A 6,000-nucleotide genomic window follows, 5' to 3' on the forward strand; every position below is an offset into this window, starting at 1 on the left:
CGCAAAAAACCGTGTAATGATAATAATAGGTGGAATTCACCAAAGATCATCTCGTAGACACTTATTTCAATAGAGATATTCACAATAGCTTCACAATATGTACATTTTCATTTACGAAGTTTGCTCTCAGCAACCCACCCCAATTTAAAAGCACTAGAAATGGGCATAGATACAACACTATTCTGGATGAAGCCTAATTTTGGCACAGATAGGGCGAATTATGCTGTCGTAGAAGTCCAGGTCACTTATCAAATAGCATCCAAAGTCAGGCAGATATCCAACTAGCATTTAAAAGCAAATTAAAATATTTCGGAACACAACTCCTTCTACTCAACAGATCAGATAGAAATTGGTAATTTTACAGTTATACATTAAAAAATGAACTATATCATGTAAAGAGACCTTTTGTTGAACTGACAACTTCCACATCATTAAGAAGTGTCGTATTCACGATCCTTGTAACAAACATTAATCTTACCTAAGCTAACCTAATTTGCAACTCAATACTTGGATACACCAGCACTTTCTGGTCATAAGTACCTGGGCATATCCATGTAACACGTAACTGATCATTAGAGGCAGACGGGTCCGTATAAAGGGAGGTGAGAATATTATATTGTCAATAGAGAAGCAGTAAGAGCATAATGTGACAGCAATGATCAGTGATCCCAAACGTGGACCACCAATCACTGGATATCACTTGAATAACAAAGCTATCATAAACATTTCATCCCTCTATACATCTCTAAAGTTACCCACGTCGACTGATGGTGATGCGATAGTTAAGTGGAAATGCGAAGGAACAACCACAGATGAACCAAGACCAGACAGACCCCATGTGCTGGTGGACAGTAACCGTCAATAATTGCGGAGTGTGATCGTAAAAAATCAAATAAAAGATGTGGAAGGAACCAGTGGTTAGTTCCAAAGCTCTACCGGCATTGCAACTAGCGAATTAACTGTGCATATGGAGTTAAATGATCAGGGTACAATGGTCTAGAAACTTCGCATAAGCCACGCATTCCCATAGTCAACTCTTAATTGAAGCTTGAGGTGGTGTAAATTGGTAGAAACTGGTCAATGGATTAATGAAAGAGAGTGATCTTGAGCGATAAATCTCACTATAACCTTTGGCAATCCGGTGGGAGAGTTTTGGTCTGGCGAATGCCTAGAGAATGTTACCTGCCATCATGTGTAGCGTCTACAGTGAAGTACAGAGGAGATGGGGTGTTGCATTGGGGGAGTTGTTCGTTGTCATGGCGTGGCCTCTTATCTTAAGAAAACGCTAAATTTGTGCATTAGAGCAACAGTTCAGAGACTGTGACTGTTTGTACCAGCATGACAATGCACTCTATTGCAGATCAGCATCCGTGAGAATTATTCGTGGACACTAACTTTCTTAAATTGACTGGCCTGCTCAGAGTCCCGAAATTAACTCAATGGAACACCTTTGTGATGACTAAGAATGTCGACTTCTCTTCAGACCCAGCTGTTTCCGCTGTTGGGGATGAATAGCCTACCATTCAACCAGAGATATCCAGATATCTAATTGAAAGTATCCGGAGCAGAGTTCAAGACTTCATAAAGGCGATGGGAGGACACATTCCATATTGACGTCCATTGATATTACGACTAAGATGGTGTTTTGTAAGCTGCCGCATAATTTGGTAAATGTGTCTTTACTCAGTGGCCAGAGAAGACGACAGCCAAAACCAAATACGGAGACGATTGGTTCGGCTATTGCTGCAGAGCACTAGGATTTTGCTTTGCTGGACCACTGTCATTCGTGGGCGTTTGACAAGTTATCAGACGGAGGTTACTGCACGATGTGTACAGTGTACAGTGAAGACAGCCATGTGCTTGTGAATGTGTTTTGAATATAAAGTTTTAGTTACAAGTTTTTTATCTGGCATGACTATAGGGGCACAAGAGTGAGATTTTTGTTTTGTATCTTATCTCCACACTGAGGGCCTATTCTGCCATTGTCCAAGAGAGAGTTAGGTGCTCTGTTCCAGTCACCCAGGAGATGTCTTCAGCTATAGTACACAGCTAACAGTTTTCTGATTTGTGTGTTTCTGTTGTTATCCATAAAATAGATATCCTTTCTGGCCATGTTGTAAGCAGTATGATGCTAGTGGAGGTCTTTGCGAAAAGAGGTATCTCACGTCATACACTGAAGAATCAAAGAAATAGGTACACCTGCCTATTATAGTGCAGAACCCTTGCGACGTGGCATGGACTCGACTGGTGACTGAAGTAGTGCTGGAGCGAATGACACCATGAATCCTGAACGGGTGTACATAAATCCATAAAGAGTACGAGAAACTGGAGATTTCTTCTGAACAATACGCTGCAAGGCATCCCAGATATGCCCAATAATGATCAAGTCTGTGGAGTCTGGTGGCCAGCGGAAGTCTTTAAACTCGGAAGAGTATTCCTGGAGCCACTTTGTAGCAATTCTGGCCTTCTGGGATACTGCATTGTCCTGCTGGGATTACCCAAGTCCGTCGGAATGCACAATGCACATGAATGGATGCAGGTGATCAGACAGGATGCTTACGTCATCTGTCAGAGTCGTATCGAGATTTATGAGGGGTCTCATACCACACCATTAAAGAGCGTCCTCCAGTTTGAACAATCCCCTACTGACATGCCGAGTCCATGGATTCATGAGGTTGTCTTCACACCCGTACACGGCGATCCACTCTATACGAGACTCGTCCGATCAGGCATCATGTTTCCAGTCATCAACAGTCCAATGTCGGTGTTGATGGGCGCAGGCGAGGCGTAAAGCTTTGTGTCGTGGAGTCATCAAGAGTACTCGAATGGGTCTTCGACTCTTCAAGCCCGTATCGACCGTGTTTCATTGAATGGTTCTAGCTCTGACACTTTTTGATGGCCCAGCACAGAAATATGAAACAATTTGGTGGAGGGTTACACTTTTGTCAAGTTGAACCAGTCTCTTCAGATTCGTTGGTTCCGTTCTTGCAGGATCTTTCTCTGTCCACAGATATGTCAGGGATTTGATCTTTTACCGGATTCCTGATATTCACGGTACATCGTGAAATGGTTGTATGGGAAAATCCCCACTTCATCGTTAACTCACTTAAGTCTTGATAACCTGTCATTGTAGCAGCAGTAACCAATTTAACAACTGCGCCTGACACTTGTTGTCTTATATAGGCCTTGCCGACCGCAGCGCGGTATTCTGCCTGTTTACATATGTCTGTATTTGAATACGTATGCCTATACCAGTTTCTTTGGCACTTCGGTGGATTTTTATTCGTTTATTGTACTGTTTTAATATGACTATCTGCTTGTAATGTACTATTGGCAGAGAGTGTGAATGTTGTCCTGTTCTATTGTTCTGGGTCGGTACCAGCTTTTGTGTCGAAGTAAGTGAAGCACATTTGAGTTACATGTATATGAAAATACTCATTAATTTTATTATTGTGTGATGCCCATTTTTACACGAGCATTAGCTCTGGGCATAATAATGTTGATTTATTATTATTTTCTTAACGTTCTGTTGATACCAATGTAAGCCGGCCGTTGTGGTCGAGCGGTTCTAGGCGCTTCAGTCCGGAACCACGCGGCTGCTACGGTCGCAGGTTCGACTCCTTAGCTCGGCATGGATGTGTGTGATGTCCTTAGGTTAGTTAGGTTTACGTAGTTCTGAGTCTAGGGGACTGATGGCCTTAGATTTTGAGTCCCTTAATGCGTAGAGCCATTTGAACCATCTGAAACTAATGTATATGTCTGAAAATATTTATCTTGTTATTAAACGGTTTAATAAAATAAGCCAACGCTTGCACAACTCACGGCCAAAACCCGACTCAAACCAAAGCCAGCGCTGCAATTGCTTGTGGAAGGGAACTGGGCCCATAACTAGGGATCCATGGATTGAAATCACACTCTGCTAAATACACACATGAGTATGATAGTATGCAAATGATTGACAAACGCAAACATACCTACGGAGGATAAAGCAGGTTATAATTAGGAACAAGTGTAACATAGCCTGGAATACTTGCCAAGACCAACACTGCCCAAAATCCAACTGTATCTAAGGATATCATATTGTATCGATTCCACATACTAATATCTTTGTACCCTTATGTTCCCACTCTTTACAACGTGTGTTTACATCTTTGTCATTTTACTGCCATTGTAATTCATCCATGTTAGCTACACAAGTGTTTACTTCAGTGTATGTGGTGCATGTTGTTTTTACTTTTGTGCTAGCTGTTTGGCGTTATTGCATTAGTTACGTGGTGTGAGGTTGTATTGTCTTAGGAATGGCAGCTTGATTTATATCAGCACATGTATTTCCTTTTAGATTGCTGGGAACTATGTTCCAGCATGTCAAACGTTGTAGAGTGGGTCTCAATATTTTACGTAAGTAGCCTTATGTTTTCGGTTCTGAATGTCTGTTATTTAAATTTTTAACACCAACGGATTATATTTAGTAACTGTCTGCATTCAGAATGCTTGACAATGACTACATGCCTATAAAGCAGTCGTAAGAAATAAAATTTCAGCAGACAAATGCTGAATGACTTCATAAAAAAAATTACAACTAATTAACTTAGCAGATGGACTGATGAAGCATACATGTACATTTATAGCATTTGTAAGTCAAGAGAGTGCTGTCGGCAGCATTGTATGGAATACACTCTTTAAAATCTGGAAGTACAGCTATAAAATGTAAAGAGTTGTCAGTAACCAGTACACAAATCAGATTTCAGTTTTCATAGCCGATGACATGAAATGCAGGCAGTAGCCCACAACGGAATGAAATAGGTTAGCATCCTATCAATATATACACCGAACAAGCAGTATATGGAACCAAGGAGGTATTTAGAAAGATGCTTAAAGTATTAAAGTAAAAGGGAAGTTATAAAGTCCTCGAAGTATGCCGATAAAACTGTAAATCTGCCAGACAGAAAGAGACTCGGAAGATCACTGGAACATAAAGGATTTGTTTTATGACAGACGTCTGAAGACGATATAGAAATAAAAACAAAGCTTTATTTCTTTTTATTTACCATGTTGGGATACGCATACAAACGATAAAACATCAAGATATGGATAACAAAATGCATCGGAAATAATTATTTTAATACATCACTGATAATAGTAGGCATAATAATAATGATAATAATAATAATAACGAAGACATATTTAAAATTTACCAGTATGTAGTTACTGGATAATTTTATAACTGACTATTACAAACCCCAATTGGTGCACATTATGTTGACATACTGATGGAATATGTGATGTTCTTCAGCCTATGGCAGTCGCTGTCACGTCCTGCGTGCCCATTCAGGTATCCCCATTTAACAAGGATGGTATCACTTCTTGAAACTCGTCTTCAGTCGATTAAGGGACTTCCATACGAATTATAGGAGGTGAAACTTACTAAAGGGAACCTCCCTTCACTGCCATTATTGGGCTAGCACTTGCTTATACAAAAGGATAATAGAATGTAGTAGAATTAAATAAGGTGACTCGAGGGGAATTAGATTAAAAAATATCACACTGAAAACAGTAGAATGCTTTTTGTTTGACGTGCAAAATAGCTGGCAACGAAAACAGTCAAGAAGATATAAAATTCCAAAAGGCAATATCACGAAATGCTTTTCTTAAGAGGAAACATGTTTTAACATGTAATGCAAATTAGATGTTACGAATTATTTCGGAGAGCATTTGTTTGAATTATATCCATACATGGCAGTGAAACGTGAACGACATACAGTATTGCTAAAAGATAAGAGGAACTTTTGAAATGTGGTGCCGCAGAACCATGCTGAAGAAAAGGTACCGTACTAAATGGTATACGAGAGTGAATAAACTTACGGCACAACTCAACTAAGTAATGATCAGCTTATAAGATACGAGTACATCGTCAATAGTATATATTGTGACGCATCAAAGAACGGTTAATTTGGTTTCGCAAAGTAGAGTCGGGGAAGGTGGTATAAACTCTACAAGGAC

Source organism: Schistocerca piceifrons, chromosome 7 (assembly GCF_021461385.2).
Source record: "Schistocerca piceifrons isolate TAMUIC-IGC-003096 chromosome 7, iqSchPice1.1, whole genome shotgun sequence".
In the NCBI taxonomy this organism is placed as follows: domain Eukaryota; kingdom Metazoa; phylum Arthropoda; class Insecta; order Orthoptera; family Acrididae; genus Schistocerca; species Schistocerca piceifrons.